Raw genomic sequence first — 21,454 nt, 5'->3', positions numbered from 1 at the left:
AGCTCATTAGAAAAACATCTAAAATTTAGACACAGTAGAGTCCTAAGGGACCCAGAGTGACAACTCATGTTCACTTCAATTTGGACAGAGACTTTATTAAGGTTCCCATAATTGGCATATTTTTATGGATTCACTTTCTAATTTGGCACCGACCCTCACTTCACTGTGTAGCTACAATAGTGGCATGCTGGATTGTTATTGGTTTATTTCATTATTACTAAATTTAATTATTTTTGCTCATGTTCCTAGATATGAACAGTGTTCAGTTTCTAATCTAACAAAATAGACTGTTTTACAAATCAGCATTTTAAATTAGAGATATTTTATATTAAATACAATAAAGAAAATCATCAATGAAAAATAGTTTGTGTCTCATTGTTCTTGTGACTAGTGAACCAAGGGACCTTTGCAAGTTAGGTCATTAATAAACCCCTTACTTTCACACCAATGAAATTTCATGGATTTAGTAGCACATAATGAAAAGGATGGAACCTCAAGCATGGTTCTCTTTACCTAAACAGAAAGTGAAGAAAAACAGACTGGTGTTAGGGATAATATTGATTAGCCTTCTGAGTTCTCTGGGCAAACTAGGTGACTTTGGCAGCTCCAGCAGCCTTCTTGTCCACAGCTTTGCTGACACCCACAACAACAAAAGGACCCAGGGGAGGATAGGCAGAGAAGCTCTCCACACACATGGGCTTGCCAGGGACCATATCAACAATGGCTGCATCACCAGACTTCAAGAATTTAGGGCTGTCTTTCCAGCTTCTTACCAGAATAGCATCAATCTTTTCTTTAACTTCGGCAAACTTGCATGCCATGTGAGTTGTTTGACAAGCCAGAACAGGAACACAGCCAGCATTAATCTAGCCCTATGGCGTCAGCATCATCACCTGAGCAGTGAAACCAGCTGCTTCCACTGGCGGTGTTCCGTTTGTGCTCTCGCCAGCCAATTTCAACAGACGTTACTTCTGCTGTGACGCGGACTGAAGCAAAGGTCACCACCATGCCAGGTGTGAGATGAGAACACGAGTCTCCACTCTGCCCACAAGGACAGCGGTAAACCGACCAATTTTATAGACATCCTGGAAGGGCAGCCGCAGAGGCTTGTCGGTTGAATGAGCTGGTGGCAGAAAACAACCCGAAACATGCAGCAGCGTGGTCCCATTGACAACTGCCATCCTTGCAGGGGACTTTCCATCCCGTGGACCATTTGCCTCCTGCATGTTTCCATCATTCCACCGAGAAGTTGACATGAATGCTACCGTGCCAGGGTTATAGCCAATTTCCTTGACGTGGGTGTTGACTTCCTTAACGAATTCCTCCTACCATTTTGGCTTTGAATTTGCTGTGGTTTTCACACCTGTGTTGTAATGGCAAATCCATTGCAGAAAATCACCCTACGAATCTTAAAAGAGCATGAGTCTCAGAGGGCAGACATTGAGCATTAGGCTATAGAAATTGATTCATAGTATTTGATGCTGACTTTGCTTTGATTTGGTTGAACTGTGCTCTGATTCTTTGATCTTGGAGTAAGCCAGTATTTAATTTGTTTTATGATTTTTTTAATTTTTTATTTAACTTTTATTAATTACACTTTATTCATTTTGTATCCCCCATAAGCCCCTCCCTCCTCCCCTCCCGGTCCCACCCTCCCCCCCTTTCTGCATGCATGCCCCTCCCCAAGTCCACTGATAGGGGAAGTCCTACTCTCCTTCTTTCTGATCTTAGTCTATCATTTCTCATCAGAAGTGGCTGCATTGTCAGGGTTCTAGGTTATCTCCATGGATAGTCCTTGGTTGGAGTATGAGTCTCTGGAGAGTTCCCTGTGTTCAAATTTTCTTGTTCTGTTGCTCTCCTTGTGGAGTTCCTGTCCTCTCCAGCTCTTACTATTTCCCACTTCTTATATAAAATTCTATTCACTCTGCCCGTCAGTTGGCCATCAGGCTCAGCATCTGCTTTGACAGTCTGTGCAGCAGAAGCTTTCAGAGGCCCTCTGTAGCAGGTTCCTAGGTTGTTTCCTGTTTTCTTTTTCTTCTGATGTCCATCCTCTTTGCCTTTCAGGATGGGGATTGAACATTTTAGTTAGGGTCCTCTCTTTTGCTTAGTTTGTTTAGATGTACAGATTTTAGTGGGTTTATTCTATATTGTATGTTTATATGAGTGATTTTATGATTTTAAGGGAACTTATGGTTATGGACACTATATTTTCAAAGAAAAATTGAACTTTTAAATTGTTTGAAATTTTTTTAAAGACTGGAATTCTTTTTTTAATATTTTTACATTAATTACATTTTATTCACTTTGTATCCCAGCTGTAGCCCCCTCTCTCATTCCTTCCCAATCCCTCCTTCCCTCCCTCATCTCCTCATAGGCCTCTCTCCAAGTCCACTGATAGGGGAGGTCCACGTCCCCATACATCCGATCCTAGCTTATCAGGTCTTATTAGGACTGGCTGCAGTGTCCTCCTCTGTGGCCTGACAAGGCTGCTCCTCCCTCGGTGTCGGGGGGGGGGTGTCAAAGAGCCAGCCATTGAGTTCATGTCAGAGACAGTCCCTGTTCCCCTTACTAGGACACCCACTTGGAAACTGAGCTGCCATGGGCTACATCTGAGCAGGGGTTCTAAGTTATATCCATGAATGGTCCTTGGTTGGAGTATCAGTCTCAGAAAAGATCCCTGAGCCCAGATATTTTGGTTCTGTTGCTCTCCTTGTGGAGCCCCTGTCCTTTCCAGGTCTTACTAACTACCTCTTCTTTTATATGATTCCCAAGACTGGAATTCTTGATGTTATTCTATAATTTATATAGTGATATTAGCATTAGATCCTGGAAATAAACAAGAAAGTAAAAATAGTGGTGTGTTTGACAAGCTGACAAAGGTTGTCTACTGTACTTGTTAACTTTCATCAACTTAACAAAAACTAGGGTCACATGGGAAGAAGGATTCAATTCAGTTCACCTCAATTGAATTGCCTCCATATTATTGGCCTATGGGAACACATGTGAGGCATAATATTAACTAATGACTGAGGTGGAAGTTTGCAGTCCACTGTGAGCGATGCCATTGATGGGCAGCTGGTTCTGGGTTATATAAGAAAACAATCTGGTTAAAACCATGGAGGGCAAACAGCAAGCAGCTTTCCTTTCTGTTTCTTGCTTCTAACCCCTGCTTTAAGTCCTCAGTGATGGTCAGAGATTGAAAGGCAAATAAAACTTTTCCTCACTAAGTTGGTTTTGGCCAGGGCTTACCCCAGCACCCAAAACCTAACTAGGAAACTAGAAGTGGGTGATATTTCCAATACGCTAAACTCAGAGCTAGGGAATGGCTCAATGACTGCCATACAAACACGAGGAACTATATTAGGATCTTCTGCAACCACGTAAAAGCTGGGTGCAGTGGCACACATCAGTAACACTACTACGTGGGAGGGGAGTGGACGGAAGTAGAGGATGCTAGAAGCTCATCGCCCAGGAAACAAGCAGAACCTATGAATTCTAGGTTCCGTGAATGACGCTGTCTCATTAAGTAAGGTGGTGGGGAACAGAAAAAAATTTACTGAACATTATAATCATAACATGTTTATATATATATATATATGTGTGTGTGTGTGTGTGTGTGTATGTATAATAAAAATAGATGATAGATAGATAGATAGATAGATAGATAGATAGATAGATAGATAGATAACATTTATGAACTGGTCTCAAGAATGACAATGTAGTCCCATTTTCTATTGGGCATCTCCCTTCATGAGTCAGAGCCTCACCTCTCACACTCTCTCCCTTATAACAGCTTTATTCTTTGTATTCAGGCTTAAGCACGGAAACAGTCCCTTGTTAATTCACCAGATTACAGTCCTATCTATTATCAATATCACATATCCTGTCTACTGCACCATAGGTAATACTTTTATTTCATCTATTTTAATTATCTCACTTAAGTCATATGACATTTATGCAAGTGTCTTTTCTCACCACCATGATCCAATACCGAACCAATAAAAATAATAATAATAAACAGCTCATCGGAGGAGGTCTTATTCTGTCTCAGAATTTAGAGTAATGAAGTTCAGCATCATGAAGGAAGCATGGTGGAAAGAAAGGTTGGTGTAGTGTGCCAACCACGAAGCAGAGAAAGACAATCACAGTTGTCATACAGGGTTTTCCTTTTTATTCAGTCTTGTATCGGGGATGCAGAAACATATGGGATGAGACTTTACACATTCCGTGTTAGTCTTCCCTCTTCACTTACATCTCTATGGAAACACCTTCACAGATGCAAAAAAACTGTGTGGCTCGTCAATATACTAGGCATTTATTAATTCTCTCAATCCAGTAATGGAAATTAAACACCATTAGTTCATCCATTGTCAACTTGACACTTAAGCATATTATATGTCTTATATGTAAACGTATACATATATTAAATTCTCAAAGAATTAAAAACATTATACTTAAAGAACTCAGATGTGGTTGATCGGCAGCTCAGTCTCCATGTGGATCTCTGAGTGCCTCTATCATGAACTCAGTTGAATGTTCTCTGATCACTCGCCCCTGATGATGAAGCATTGCCAGGACACAGAGGAAGAGGATCCAGGCAGTCCTGATGAGACTTAACAAGTTATGGACAGATGGCAATAGTGGAGAACTCCCTCTTTCAGTACATTAGGTGGAGGGGATGGAGGTAGAGGGAGGGAGGGTGGCACTGGGGAAGTTGAGGGAGGGGACTTCAATCAGAACATATAATGAATAAATTGTGAAGAAAAAAAAAAGAACCTGGGGAAATTATATATCATTATGTTAATCTTTCAGTGCAGTACTTTTACAGATAAAGATGACAAACAAAACCATTTTCCTATAGTTAGGGTAATTTTATATACATGTATGAGAAATATATGTATATGATTATATACAGATATATGACAAATACATAAATAGACATTGATAGTTTTGATATTCTATAGGATTAAATGCAGTATTTATTAAGCTCCTTTTCCATCATGTGGTTGCCTTCACTTTCCCTGTTTTCTAGTTAAAATGCCATATTGTCTTAGATGATGCCAGCATATCTACCACATTACTACCTGAGCTAAGAGATAAAGAAAAGAAGACATTGTTTTCCACGCCATCCCTTTATGAGTTATTGTGTTAACAGTATCACTTACTTAGGAGCAATTATTTGTATATTACTCTAATATAGAAAGAAAGAAATTTATAAGTATTTGCTTTATATTTATTATTTTAATTATTCAATTAGTTTCTGTGAGGCACATATGATTCTACTTATTAATGATGGTGCCACTAACACAATAAATAAAGTAGATTCATTAAGATTAACTTATGCCCATAAATAGCCAGCTACTGATAGTGCCTTGCAAAGAAGGGAAACAGGAAAAGATGTTCTGTGGTGGGAAAGCGAGTCTTGGCATTTAAACCCTCCTGTTGTCAGATAATGCTGCATGCTGGAAAAATTTATCTCCCCTCACCCAGTTCCTATCTTAGGTCTGTCATATCTTCATTGTGCAGTAATTTTATTGGCTACTTTCCAGTTCCCTTTTGTATCGTTCGTCTCTCACGCAGAATTTCTCATCAAATCAATTCTTTATTTTACTACTTATCTAAAGTGATAAATATTTTTGTTGTTGCACCAAAATTGTCTTCATCTTCAATCTTAATGGATAACATCTTGGGTTTAGCACTCCCTCTGGCTCCTTAGAGATATTTTGCTTTTGCCTTTTAGTTCCCATTGATTATTTTGCAGAATCATATCTCAGTTAATTAATTCTCTTCAACTTCATCCAATTTACTGTTAAATCCAGTCACTGACTTCTCAATTTTAAATACTGTGCTTTTTCAATTCTAGAACTTCTACTTGATGTATTTAAAGATCTGCTAAACTCTCTGATTTTTGCTTTTATTCTGTGTAAGCATACATAAAGTCAAGAACTCCATAAGCTGGTGCTATTGTCATTTGCTGTGTATTTTTTTTGTTTTTGTTGTCTGTTTGTCCATTACAGATAAGTAGATAAGGGCATAGAGTTTTACTCATTAGGATTACTGAAATAATGTGATTTTCAAATATGGATGGAACTTGGACCAGGATGTCTCCAATAGCCAAATGTTACCTACTTTCTTTGTGATTCTAAAGCAAGATTTTTGAACACAGATAACATATAAAAGTAGAGGGTGAGCTATTTTGGAAGAAAAATGGATCAGCGGTACAGCAGAATGGTAATGAAAATCTTTACCCATTTTTTAATCACAGTTTTCTAAATGCTTGAATTGGAATCAGTTCTTTGTATACCTTATTATTTTTGTTTTTGAGCCTTACCATATAGAAATCTAGTATGCACTACAATTTAATATTCAAGAGCATTAATTTGGTGACAAATTTACTTTAAAAATACTTTCATTTGTTGTATCAATATTTAGTTCCCTAAATTTGAGTTCCTGCATCTGCAAAATGAAATAATAATAAAATAAAAACTCAAGAGGCTTTTTGTTTCTTTGTGAAGGCTAACTATCTTTACAACAGATTGAGCTAATTGCAGAAAACCTCAACCGGCAAAATGCAGAGTTATAGAGCCATAACCAAAACATCCCAACCAAAACTTCTCCATTATACCTGCTGCACCTAAGGCTCAGGGAAAAGGGGGCAGAAAGAATGTAAGGGCAGAGGAGAACAGCAATGAACAGGTAATTTGCTGTGAGACTGTTTCTCCTAGGAATGTCAGAAACTTCACCCATAAAGTTTCATCAATAGGACTGCCTGCCTAAATACAAGCTAGTCAAAGACAGAAAAGGCAGACAAGCTAATGCAGACAGGGAAAGCCCAGGAGCCCTCAACTCCTAACAAAGATCTACAGGCAACCAAGGAATATTGAGAGCTGGAGAAATAGTCTTTCCCAGGGAAGAGTACACTGATTAGTTATTTAATACCAGCTTGCCAGCCCTGAAAACATACATACCAGCAACATTATACAGACTGAGCAGGTTGTACTCATGTGTTTAAGAGAGAGAGTGTGTGTATGTGTGTGTGTAGGAAGAATTAATGAAAAAAGGCACTAAGAATTTGGAAAATAAAAGAAAGTACATATAAGAGTATTTAGGAGGAAAGGAAAGGAGAAAATAATGTGATTATATTAGAATCTCAAAAATTTAATAAATAATTTTAAGTAGACTTTTTAACTAGTGGTAATCATTGAAGTACTATCGTTTGCCATACAGTAAATGTTCCATAAGCAAAAATTTTTAACAACTTCTTCCAATCTTTGATGGTCATAATTTCTGCACTAAAATGTTGCATTCTTGATATATAACAACCGAAGATCATAAGCTTAGACCTGGTAATAAGGACTTTTAAATTCTGACTACATTGTTTGGTTGCAGGGGGGAGTGTTACATGACTGGAAAATTATTATGAACCCTCAGTAATCTTTCTTTAAAAAGTTAACGACAGAGAGAAACTGATAAGGCTTTAAATTTTTGTATTTATGTTATGTGTGTGTTTTGTCTGCACGTACATAACTGTGCCACTTGCCTGCCTGTTGCTCACAGAGCTCGAAAGAGGGCATCGATCCCCCTGAGACAGTAGTCAGGAATTGCTCTAAGTCTGCATGTTGGATTCTGGGAACCAAAGCCAGGCCCTGTGTAAAAACAAGAAGTACTCTTAGCTACTGAGCCATCTCTCCTGTCCCTGAGAAACTGAATGTTTCAAGAGGATTTGGTAGTTCGGCACATGCACTGCTCTTGCAGAAGGTCTGAGTTCAGTTCCCAGACCCATGTACATGTGTGCGCATACCAACACACATACATATTATTAAAAATAAAAAAACTCTTACACTTAATGAAAACCTACTAAGCAGAGGATTTCTGTTAAATTCCTTTTTACTAGTAGTCTTCTCTTGTTAAGTTCATACAACTTGACTTTCCTGTTTTAGTACTTCTCTAACTTAGGGGAGACTTCAAATATTCCTTTTTATAATTGCTCTTAAAAGATAACTTCTTATGTTATTACCATGTGCCAAGGGCTCTGTGAAAACTTCCAAGGAAGCAGAGGAATATATGAATTTAGAATATACTTTCTTTTGTGATAACTGTAGCCTGATATAAAAGTCAAGTAGAGGACATTACTCTCCTGAAGTATTACACACACACACACACACATATATATATATATATATATGCGCAGTATTTTTTTTAATTAGGCCCAACAAGATAAGATGGCTCAACAGGTAAGAGCACTTGCAGCCAACACTTTCTGCTGTTTTAACAAAGGGCTTGAGGCTGGTTTTGTGTAACATGGAATCAACATATGGTCACTTCTAGTAGGGCCTGTTGAGATGAGGCATCATGACAGCCATGCGAGCAGAAGAGATTCACATGGATACGGTGAGCAAGAGTGAGTTAGGGACCAGGCCTGCTTTCTTTATCAGAGCTCATTTCATAAGAAGTACCTCATTCCAGGAAAATGGATTTAATCTGGAAGAAATAACTTTAAGGACTTTATTATCTCCCGCTTAGTCCTAGTCCCTAAATGTTGTAGCACGCCTCAGAGATTACAGTACCTTTGCAACCGTGGTAAGAAACTTCAAGGACAAAACTTTGAGGGACATACAGCCAGAAAACTTTCCAAAACCATGGCTTGAACAAAACTTTAAACATTCAAATTTTTATTTACACGGTTTGCCCCTTAGCATCACTTAACTATGATTGACCACAGGTGTTTTGCAGGAACACCCACCTCCAAGCACACATATGGTTTATCATGGTTAATCACCTCTGGGAAATTTTATTACATTATTTAAATCTTCAATTCATATTATGGGAAGGTGTACAGCTCTAGTCAATGGAGACAAAATTTCCACCCTTAATTTCTAGTGACTGGGCTACAATCTTAAATGCGTCACTTATTCTCTCATTGGGTCTCGTTATATAAATATTTGGGGAAAGTTTGATGACTTAATTTTAACATCAAAAAAGAGAAAAAATAAAATAATTTCTTTTTCTGCTTATATGACTATATCTGTATACTGACAGATAATGATTTACTTCTAAGTTTCTAGAATTTAATTCCACAATCTTTTTCTCCTCACACAAAGATTTTTCAACTTCTGCTTCTCAGCATATTGACAGATAGATGCGTTATAAGACTGTATTCCTAGATTAAGTTCTATAAGGATGTCTCCATTTTAATAATATAATATCTAATACTGGCATACAGCTAGGATCCCAATTGACTAAACTATTTGCAGCATAAACTGTGTAAAGATAGCCTAATTTGAGAATCACTGGAGTAGTAAGAAAGTCTTGATGTTCAACAAGGTAGATGCTGTTAGTACTGTCTTAAAAGACTGCTGTAACTTCTATTATAAACAAGGTTTCTAGATATAAATCATAATTTAGTTGAATATTACTCAAATACCCACCCAATGAGGAAGAGTTAAGCTAATGCTTAAACTGTAGAATCTGGTAAATTTAATGTTGGTAATTTTTTTAAAGCTGTATGTACTTGTCAGAACAAAATATACCTTGACTTACCATTCATCTTCACTTGTGACAGGTAACACATCTGTGTTAATAACCACATAATAACAAGTAGGCAGTATTAGCACTAGCTTCTTGATAAGAGGATCGATGAGACTGTTAATGTGAGCAAGTGAGGAAAACAAGCTCTGACCAGAGATAGAATCATAAATAAGACATTCAGAAAGAAAATGTGTATCCACACCGTAGGCTTGGGGAACCCTCCTCCACTGCGGTGGGAATGTAAACTGGTACAACCACTCTGGAAATCAATCTGGCGCTTTCTCAGACAATTAGGAGTAGTGCTTCCTCAAGACCCAGCTATACCCCTCCTAGGCATATATCCAAAAGCTGCTCAAGTACACAATCAGGACATTTGCTCAACCATGTTTGTAGCAGCTTTATTTGTAATAGCCAGAAGCTGGAAATAACCCAGATGCCCCTCAACTAAAGAATGGATACAGAGATTGTGGTATATCTAAACAATGGAATACTACTCAGCAATTAAAAACAAGGAAATCATGAAATTTGCAGGTAAATGGTAGCATCTGGAAAGGATCATCCTGAGTGAGCTATCCCAGAAGCAGAAAGACACACACCGTATATACTCACTCATACAGACATATAATATAGGATAAACCTACTAAAATCTGTACACCTAAAGAAACTAACCAAGAGGGAGGACTCTGGCTAAAATGCTCAATCCCACTCTGAAAGGCAAAGAGGATAGACACCAGAAGAAGAAGAAAACAGGAAACAAGTTAGGAGCCTCCCACAGAGGGCCTCTGAAAGGCTCTGCCCTGCAGACTATCAAAGCAGATGTTTAGAATTATGGTCAAACTTTGGGCAGAATGCAGGGAATCTTATGAAAGAAGTGGGAAATAATAGTAAGGGCTGGAGAGGACAGGGGGTCCACAAGGAGAGCAACAGAACCAAAAAAAAAAAAAAAATGAGCACCGGGGTCTTTCCTGAGACTGACACTCCAACCAAGTACCATGCATGGAATTAACCTAGAACCCCTGCACAGATGTAGCCAATGGCAGTTCAGTGTCCAAGTGGGTTCCATAGTAATGGGAAGAGGGACTGCCTCTCACATGAACTGATTGGCCTGCTCTTTGATCACCTCCCCCTGAGGGGGGAGCAGCCTTACCAGGCCACAGAGGAAGACAATGCAGCCACTCCTGATGAGACCTAATAGACTAGGATCAGGAGGAAGAAAAAGAAACCCTCCCCTAGCAGTGGACTTGGGGAGAGGAGTGTGTGGAGAAGGAGGAGAAAGGAAGGGATTGAAAGGGGAGGGGGGAGGGAACTAAGGGAGGATACAAAGTAAATAAATTATAATTAAAAATAAAAGAGAAAAGAAAATGTGCACCATTCCTACTATGAGAAAAAGTGCTTTTAAATATGAAAGTGTAGGAGTTGAAAAACTTCCAACAATGATGTCACTGGAGTTTAACTTTTCCTCCAGATAGAACGTTAGGTAGAGAAAACACAGCTGAGGATCCAGGACCTGTTGTCAGGAGGATTTATACTTCCACGTTGGTTTTACAGTGCACCTGTGAATCTTCTTTCAGTATCTTATAAGAATTCTAGGTGTTGTGCATAAACTGTATCTGTTGCATGAATTATTCGTATTTGATATGAATCAGATATTGTTCATAATTTTATTTAAAATTAGAGCAAGACACCAGTAAGTCTGTAATAAGTCAAATATTGAAAGGAATGGTAGAGAAAGATAATACCCTCGGTCATATGATGGTCATAAATTAGTGTCATAACAATCACATCACCAGGGATGAGAATCCTTCAGAATTTTTTAGACTTTTTGACATTGAAAAGAAGTTCACCAACAGCAAACATCTTTTCTAAGTTTGTATTTTGGAGTTACATTCAAAGTTCTGTCACTTAAAATATTTGGAGCCCATAGATGCTGGGTTCCTTATGCACAGCTAAGCTATACCCCTTCAACAATAGCTACAAGATATTTGAAATATTGTCCTTCAAATGTATTCATTGGTTAATACCTAATTTTCAGTCATTAATTGAGTTTTAATATCAGAGAATTTAGTATCAAAACCTATTTTATTATTGAAACGACAGGAATCACTCAGTTAGAGAAACAAAATATAATTTTGTCACAGAAATCAAATAGTTTGTAATATATGGATAGAGGTTGGAAATTCATTAAAGATAAATATCTGCTCAAAATATGCACATCAAAGGCTGCTTTCAATATTAATGGGGAATTACAAAGTCCTGTTACTGCATTAATTGTAATTTTTCATTGTTAGAGAGAAATTACCAAGGGTGTTCTTATGATGGATTTTAGTGTATATATAAATGAGTTAATCTAATGTGCATTGCCTTGAAGATCATTCATAGAGACTTAACTGAATTTAAACTTTTAATAGTGTAATTGGATAAAATCAGTCACTCAGAGGTATTTTTTAAAAACATCTAAAGGAGGAAGAAAGCACCAAGTGTGAATAATACTTCTTTTATTTAACAAGAAGAGAAGTCATCCTCTGCCCACAGAGGCATGCCTTATATTATGTGAAAATTTCAGATCTGAGCAATGTCAAACTGGCTATTCCTACAGCCCCTTTCTAAATTTTTGGGAAAACATGTTATAAATTTACCATTATTTTGTGAACAGGGAATTTGTCACTTCTCCAAGGAAAAATAAAACGTTTTCTAAGATTTAATTATATACTGTGAAACACCAGGACTTTGCCAACCACAGTGCCATTTTTGAAAAAGTAAATATCTTGTAATTTGCTGTGCAAATTACCCATCATTGAATATCAAACGATCATGCCTAATATCTGTGCCATTTAGTAGGAAATAAACACAGTGTCTGAAATTTTTAGATAAAAGAAGTAAAGAGAGATGGTGGGAGCTGGGGAAGACAGGAAAGCAAGATTTGAATTATAGAACCTATGAAATAGATTAGGATACAAAAATGACCTGAAATGTTCTAAACTATAACTCACAATTAATATGTAACAGTAACTAAGAATATGAGTATGTGCTTTTAAAATTAAAGATTCCATTAAGATAAGTCTGACTGGGTCTATTAGACAGAGATTAGTACCCTGCCATAGTACACATGGAACCACGGGGCATCAGGGCAGTCTGGAAGAGAAGAAGAAAGACCTAAAGAGGAAACAAAATTGCAAGCACCCTGACCTCAGACTTGCTGAGCTGAGAGCTATGAGGCAATGTATTTCTTTTGTTTAAACTGTGCCTGGTCTATTTTGTTGTGTCATCCCAACAAAACTGATAACTGAACAATAGTCAGAACACACACTACTGATTTAACACGTGTTTAATAATGAGAAGACATTACTAAAGATTTTATTAGATTTATTGGGCTAAATAAAGCGATGGAATTTAAAAGGCAAAATAATGGGGTTTAAATTACTTTATCAAGTGGCTATGGGCTCACTGATTGTGTCTTGCATTAGAGAAGTAATGATGTCAAACTTACAAAAAAATGAAGTTTTATTATTCAAAATCAATTAAATAACCATTTTTGGGACAACTATACACACTTGGCATTGTACAAGAAGCCCTGTGAGAAACCCTAACCTCAGAGTGCCATATGCCAGGTAAGACAATACAGCCAGTCCTGATGAGACCTGATAAGCTAGGATCAGATGGAAGGGGAGAAGGACCTCCCCTATCAGTGGACTTGGGGAGGGGCATGGGAGTAGATGAGGGAGGGAGGGTGGAAATGGGAGGGAATGAGGGTGGGGTCTACAGCTGGGATACAAAGTGAATAAACTGTAATTAACATAAAAAAATAAAAATTTTAAAAAAGAATGTCCTATGCTTAAAGACTGGATAATGTCTTCTCTGCTCTATCACCTTCCTGGGAAAATACACAGAATCTAGTTCTCTTTAACCACTTTATTTTATTTTATTTTTCTATTAATTACAGTTTATTCACTTTGTATCCTAGCTGTAGCCTCCTCCTCATCTCCTCCCAATACCACCTTCCCTCCCTCTTCTTCTCCTATGCCCCTCCCCCAGTCCACTGATAGGGGAGGTCATCCCCCCCTTCCCCCTGACCCTAGTTTATCAAGTCTCATCAGGACTGGCTGCATTGTCTTCCTCTGTGGCCTGGTAAGGCTGCTCCCCCCTCAGGTGGAGGTGATCAAAGAGCAGGCCAATCAGTTCATGTCAGAGACAGTCCCTGTTCTCATTACTAGGGTACTGAACTGCCATGGGCTGCATCTGTGCAGGGGTTCTAGGTTATCTCCATGCTTCCAAGGGACCTGGCACCTTTACACTAATTAACATAAATTAAAATTTAAAAATTAAAAAGAAGCTCTTAAGCTCTTTAACCACTTTTAAAACACATAATCAAAAATTGTACAAGACTGATCAAATGAAGGATCATTCCCACAGAAGACAATTGTGTGTGTGTGAGAGAGAGAGAGAGAGAGAGAGAGAACTGTGCACATGTGTTCAGGCCAGAGTCCATGTGAGTGTAATTTTCAATCACTCCCACATGTTTTTCTTCGGCATTTCATACATGCATTTCACACATAGGATCTACCAGATCTTACTTCACACTCCTTTCAGCTGCACATCCTCCTGACAATCCCACATTCATATCTTTTTGTTTTGTTTTGTTTTGTTTTGTTTTATGATGCACTGAGTATAACTAGGGTCATCTGTGTGATTGTGAGTTTGAATGGGCCCACTGAAAACTTAAGGGCTCATTTGCGGCTGCACAATTGAAAATAATGATGCCTCCTCTATTTTTTCTTATTTATTTGTTTGTTTGCTTATTATTCACCTTATATCCTGATCATAGCCTCCTCCCTCTTCTCCTCCCAATCCCACCCGTTCTCCCTCTCCTCTCCCCTATGCCTCAGATAATAGGAGCCTCCCCACAACCAACCCACACCAGCACATCAATTCACATCAGGACTGAGTTCATCTTCTTCCTCTGTGGTCTGGCAGGGCAGCCCTGTCAGGGGTAAGTAATCAAAAAGCAGGCAACAGAGTCCTTGTGAGAGATGGCTCCTCTCCCTTTTCTAGACGACCCACAGGAAGACAGAGCTGCCCATCGGCCATGTGTATATATGAGGCTTGTGTCAAGTCCACACATGGTTCTTGGTTGGTGCAACATGGTGTATCCATGAGCTCTACTGGGCCCAGTTTAGTTGGCTCTGTTGGTCTTGTGGAGCTCCTGAACCTTATGGGTCCTTCTATTCTTCCCTCCAACTCTTTCACAAGACTCTCTGTATTCTGCCCATTGTTTTGCTGTTAAGTCCCAACATGTTTCGATCTACTGCTGGGCAGAGTGTCTTAGAGAACAGCCATGCGAGGTTCCTGTCTTTGATCATAGCAGAGATTATGATAGTGTCATGGTTGGCTCTCTCCCATGGTGTGGGTCTCAGGTTGGGCCAGTCATTGGTTGGACATTCCCTCAATCTGTGCTGTATCTTTATCCCTACACATCTTGTAGGCAGGGTAAATTTTGGGTTGAAGTTTTGTGGGTGGGTTGGTGTTCCCCTCCCTCCACGAGGAGTCCTATCTAGTTAGAGGGTGGCCTCTTCAGTCTCCATGACCCCTGCAACTTGGAGTCTCAGCTAGAGTCAACACCATATGCTCGATGATGATCACTCTTCCATAGTCTTCTAGAGGGTAAGGTTAAGCAGAAATGAGGAAGACTTGAACTTCTCCTTCCATAACTGATTGATCATATAGTTCCAGCACTACTGAGGCTAGTGCAGGTAAACCATAGCTTTGTTAAGTTCAAGATGGCAATGACTGTCACTCCTGGATGGTGACATTAGCATTAAACAAAGCAGTTTCATCTTATTTTTATAACAAAGCCTTTCACTGAACTAGAGTCACAGTGATTCACTATATTTTTCTAGCAGCTAAGACTCCAGTGATCCTCTTGTCTCTCTCTTGCCAGCATTGGTAGTATAGGCATTCCATCACATGTGGCTTTTTACACAGGCACTGTGATTCCAAGCTCAGACCCTCATCTCCCCAGTGACCAAGCATCAAATCTTTCAGGCTGTTGAATTTTTGATGTTATCACCTTGAATATCCACCCAAACATTACTTAAACTTCAAAGGAAGTTGGCTTAAGAGACTGAAATGTCTAATAATGGAGGAATGCTGGTAAAATTTGACCCTGATGGTCACTACAGCACCAAGTTCCCATCCTTAGTTAGGCATGAGTCTCTCAAACCTCTTCTTCAAGTGACAAAAATGCTCCTGTACCTGGAAACAAAATGTTTGTCATACTTATAGACTCCACTTTCATAAAAAAAAAATGCTGCCCTTATGTTCAAACAGCCACACCAAGTGAGGCCCACAAAACAACAGCAAATGCATGACCTGAAAGTTCATGAGAGACTAATTCTGGGTAATACGTCAGACATTAAGACAGGGAAATCATTCATATTTCTGGCATTTGAGTTACAGTTTCTGGGGTGGAGCTAAGAATCCGTGTTATCACAAGCTGCAGCTGACCTTTCTGAGTGCTGAACTTTGACAAGTCCAAATGTAGAACAGTGGCTGGAAACTTGGCTTCAGGTCAATGATATGATCAGTAGGTAAAGGCACTTGGCATCAAGTCTAAGTTCAGTCCTCCCTACCTTGTAAAAAGAGAGAACCAACTCAATCAAGTTGTCCTGTGAACTCTACAAATTCATAGTGACAATCACACATACACACAAATGCACAAACACATTCATATGCATAGATGACATATGAAAGAAAGGAATAAACAAATATATATGTACGTGTGTGTGTGTGTGTGTGTGTGTGTGTATACATGAACCTTGGATTCATGTTAGTATCACATGAGGGTGAACCTAAAATAATGCCATAGCATGAGGCCATCTCAAAGGCTCCATCATTTCAGCATGAAGTGAGGATTCATCAGTACTATGTATCACAGCTCCCACATGCTGGGTTCAGTTATCATGATTAGCTTAAGTTACACCTTCCACAAACACTGCTTAAATTTCAGTGTCAATGGTATATTAACTATGAGCAAAAACACAGGAAAAAAAAACCCTTCACTATTAGTGCTTCAGTACACAAACATTTCACAAATAACAAGTGCACTTTGAGATTAGTGAGTGGTCACATCGCATTTATAAAGCACCTCCACCACTGCTCACAGAATATCTGCATACAGTTGGCACATATATCTCTCTGTGAGAAGGTCATAATGACATGACAAATGTAGATAATCAGAAAAGAAAGTTGGCCAACAAAGATAAAAGAGAAGCTTGGGAAGGCAAGATAACACTGGAAGTAAAAAGGTAAACATAAAGAAAATTGTAAAAGGAAAAGTTGACTATGGGAATGTAGATGTGCTGTTCTTGGTCTGATCAACTCTCAATCTGAATCAGAAAATTTTAGTTAAGAAGAATGTTCTTGGTTCTGTTGCTCTCCTTGTGGAGCTCCTGTTCTCTCCAGGTATTTCTACTCCCCCTCCCCACTCCCTTCTTTCATAAGATTCCCTGCACTCTGCCCAAAGTTGGGCTATGAGTCTCAGCATCTGCTTTGATACCCTGCTGGGTAGAGTCTTTCAGAGGCCCTCTGTGGTAGGCTCCTGTCCTGTTCCCTGTTTTCTCCCCCTTCTGATGTCCATCCTCTTTGCCTTTCTGAACGAGGATTGAGCATCTTACACACAATCCTCCTTTATTAGCTTCTTTAGGTGTACAGATTTTAGTATGTTTATCCTATATTATATGTCTAATCTGAACACAGCAGTGTTTTCTGAAACTGATACTGGGCAGAGGGATCTTTTCTGAGACTAATACTCCAACCAAATACCATGCATGGAGATAACCTAGAACCCCTGCACAGATGTAGTCCATGGCAGTTCAGTGTCCAAGTGGGTTCCCTAGTAATGGGAACAGGGACTGTCTCTGACATGAACTGATTGGCTTGCTCTTTGATCACCGCCCCCTGAGGGAGTGCAGCCTTACCAGGCCACAGAAGAAGACAATGCAGCCACTCTTGATGAGACATGATAGGCTAGGGTCAGATGGAAGAGGAGGAGGACCTCCCCTATCGGTGGACTGGGGGAGGGCATGGGTGGAGAAGAGGGAGGGAAAGTGGTATTGGGAGGGGAAGAGGAAGGGAGCTACAGGTGGGATGCAAAGTGAATAAATCGTAATTCATAAAAATGAAAAAAAATTAAAAAGGAAAAAGAGAAAGGAAAATAAAAAAGAATGTTCTTACATCAGTGGGAAAAAGTTGTGTAGGAAAGAAACTAAGAGCGAGTGACTTCAACAAAAATTTTGCATTATAAGAAATCTAAGGCCCAAGAGGATGCCTCGGGGCTTAAAGTACGTGCTGTGAAAACATGAGAATCTGAGCTCACATCCCGTTCCCCTGTGTGGTAGCTCATGCCTCCATCACCAGTGCTGTGAGGAACGTCCCTGGTAGCTTACTGTCAGCCTAGCTTAAATGAGCTCTTGGTTCAGTGGGAGACCCTGGCTCGAAAGAAATGAGATGGGCAGTGATTGAGTCAATTTCTAGCCTCTACACACTGGTAAGAATGTAACTGCATATACACACACATACATACATACACACATGAACTCTTAAGATACTAAATTGCGTAGGATAAAATGTTGGAAGCCAACACATCAAAAGAAAATAAAGTACGACCTGTCAGTATTGTAAGTTATACAGAACATAAGCACTGTTCAAATTATATTTAGTAATTTTCTGCAAGGTAAATTTTCTTTTATTTTTGAGACTGCAATATAATTACGTCATTTCCCCATCCACTTTACCTCCCTGCAAACCCTGTCTTTCAGAAAACAGCCTCTTTTTTATTAACTGTTATTTCATGCTATATTTACATATATTCCTAACTATAACCTGCACAGCCTATATAACGGTATGCATATGCATGTTTTCAGAACTGATCATTTGGTATTGGATAACCGATTGCTCTGCTATTGCCTGGGGAACTCTGCTTCTAAGAATGTCAGCATTTCTTAGTTGCCTGTAGCTCTTTGGGTAGAAATGTATATTTTTCTTACTCTTTATGTTTTCAGTTACAGTCTAATAATAGCTCAGTTTAATTTCAAAAGTCTATAGTATTAACGAGGCAATAAAAGTGTTTAAGACTTTGAAGAAAATATATAAAGTTCAGGGAGCAACTGTAATTTTCTTGATTTCCATAATTAGGATTACTCTTTCCTGGCTCCGGGTTATATGGCCATTCCTATAGCTATCTACCATCATGAAAAGCCCAAAGAGCTTGCATGGTATGACCTACATATCTTTTGGGTTGTAGCCATGAATTCAACAGATAAAGAATGCACTATTAAAACAATGAATTCATACGGAGTGTGTTTAGACTTTTTTCTTATAATCATTCCATAACAAATACTTACAAGCCTTTGGATTATGGTAAATATTATAAATAATTTAGAGATTATTTAAAACATATGGGAAGTTGTGCTTAGAATAAAATACATATACTATTACTATAAGGAACCTGACATCATCAAGTTTTACCATCCATAAGGATTCTGGAACTAACATCCCATGATACTGAGGGGCAATGGTATTTATGAGGCTCTCAAAGGTGCTGGCATTGCTGAGACCCACTAGTCAGAGCAGAGACTATAAAAATATGGTCCACGAACCATTAGCATCAACGGAAACAAAGTAATTTATTAGAAATGTTCTACCTTGTGGTCTGCCCAAGTTGGAATTATGCCTAGTAAGTGTGTTTTGTTTGTAAGATTCTCATGGAAACTGCCTATCTATTGCATACTGTAGATGGAGAAGCAATGATGGAAAATGGAGAGCTTTTCTTCCTAATACTTCAGCTGAGCAAAAAGGCAATAGTTGTAGATACTTATGATGTCATCAGAAGTTGTCTTAGCTCTGACTGATAAAAGAAGAATAGAAAGATCTAAGCAAACCTTGTTTTTTAGGTTGTAATGAAAGTTTTTCAAATTCGGTGACATTAAAAGGTCTGTTGATTCACTTGAACAGAAATACTTGACATATACAAATGTTCATTACAAACAAATGAAATGTTGAACTTAAAAAAAAAGAAGACATTCTCATTAACCTTTACATGAACAGATAGAAAATGAAAGATTTCAATAGATTCTGCAAAAGATCCATAAAATATAGCCACCAAGAGAAGTATTTGCAGCATTAATAGAGTTGATTTTACGAACATCATACAAAGAATTTCAAGGTTATTTTCAGCCATAATCATAAATCTTGCATGAGCTACCAGACTGCATTTGAATATCCAAGTAGACAATTACTGATGCAGAGTGGGGTTTTTATCATAAGCCTTGACTCTTCGGTTTGTACAATCACATATCCCATATACTTAGCAGTGGCAAGGAAGCTTGTGAAGCATCTTCTGGACTCCTGAGATGTGTGGCACATGTCAAGAACAAAGAGAAACAAATCATGAATAATTGAAAAGTTTAAAAAATGCCTTTTTATTAGGAAACTTCTTAAAGTTACTCTTAAACTACTCTGGATTTCACCATGGTACCATAAAGTTATAGCCAATGAGGAATGGTTTTTGCTTTGAAATAAGTTTCATTGAGGTTTATCTTACTTCCTCATGGCAATGATGAGCATAGAAACTTTCCTTAGATAATTCAGATAGGACACTGAGCATTTTAGTGATTATTAAGACTGGCATAAACTCTCAATAATTTGTGCAATGTTAATTGATAATGCATGGTTTTTCTATTCAGTATGACTTTATGAAAAATAAGGCAATGTTATAATTTTCCACCAAGAAATAGAACAAAACTTTAATTTTTGCCTAAAACAACTTAGAAACGAAATAAATGAAGTAATGCAGAGCAATGCCTTGTAAGGGACATAAAGAGTTTATTTCCAGTGAGTGACAAAGATTTTTTTTTATTCTCCACAAGGCTCTAGTCATCATCTCTGAACCCTAACCCCGGCCCTGATTCTTGGCTTCCTGTATGTATCTGCAACCAAACCCAGGTCCTCCTCTGCAGGAGAAGCAAGTGCCCTTAACCACTGATTCATTGCTTCAGTCTCAATTCAACATCAGCTTAATGCTGGGAGACTTTTCAGCTACAGTGAAAGCGCTGAAATTCAAATGAAGCTCATGCAACTCCACAGTGCAGGAAGATCAAAAGTATAGAAAGATTCAGATAGCCACAGTTTCTAACACAGAGTCCACGTAAACAAATTCCAGAGAAACTTTGAAAATTCAACTGGTGAATTATGTTGTTTTCATCTCTATAAAGTAACAATATACCCAAGGCTGGCTAATTTATTAAAGAGATTGATTTTGCATACAGGTTTAAAGACTGAGAGTCCATCCATGGTCGATTACCTCCATTTGCTCAGTGTTGGTGTCAGGTTGGGCCTCGTGAGGATAGCTGTACATTGACTGATGAAGTGGTAGTTTTACAGTTGTGTTCAACATCTTCTCAGGAGAATTTTTCGATCGTCTCATCAAGAGCACAGGACAGGTGAATTTTGTCTATTGCATTTCAGGAGAGAGAGAGAAGTCTGAATGGATTTTTGTCTGCTCTCGGAGATAGCTAAAGTCAGAGCTGTGGATAAAGTTCTATGTTCTAGGTTTACATAATCAAAAGCTAAAGAAATTGCAGTTTTCAAGTAATCCAGAATGTGCCTGGCTCCGTGTGAACCTCACATTAATCAAGCCCAAGAAAAACTAACCTACAAAACAGATTGCTAATATATTAATTCAAATGAGACAGGACTTCCAAAGGTCAGGAGTCTGGTGTCAGCTGGTCAGTATACCCTCAGTGCGGTAATAAAGTCTTTATGGGAAGCAGGTGTCGTCAGAATATTGCTTGGTGAGCAAGGGCAATTAGGAAGATTATCATAATGGTTATGATGGTCTGAGGCAGCCAGCAAACCCTGTGTCCTTCTCCTT

The 21,454-nt window shown here is 38.6% G+C and overlaps 1 pseudogene; it reads right to left on the bottom strand.

Moving 5' to 3' along the window:
• Window positions 1–545: 545 nt before the first annotated feature.
• Window positions 546–21,007, bottom strand: LOC129677293 (elongation factor 1-alpha 1-like; annotated as a pseudogene).
• Between the last annotated feature and the right edge of the window lie 447 nt (window positions 21,008–21,454).

This window comes from Psammomys obesus, unplaced genomic scaffold (assembly GCF_907164565.1).
Source record: "Psammomys obesus unplaced genomic scaffold, mPsaObe1.curated_primary_1811, whole genome shotgun sequence".
Taxonomy (NCBI): Eukaryota; Metazoa; Chordata; class Mammalia; order Rodentia; family Muridae; genus Psammomys; species Psammomys obesus.
The sequence above is the reverse complement of the archived record's forward strand: the minus strand, read 5'-3'. Positions and strand labels throughout refer to the sequence as shown.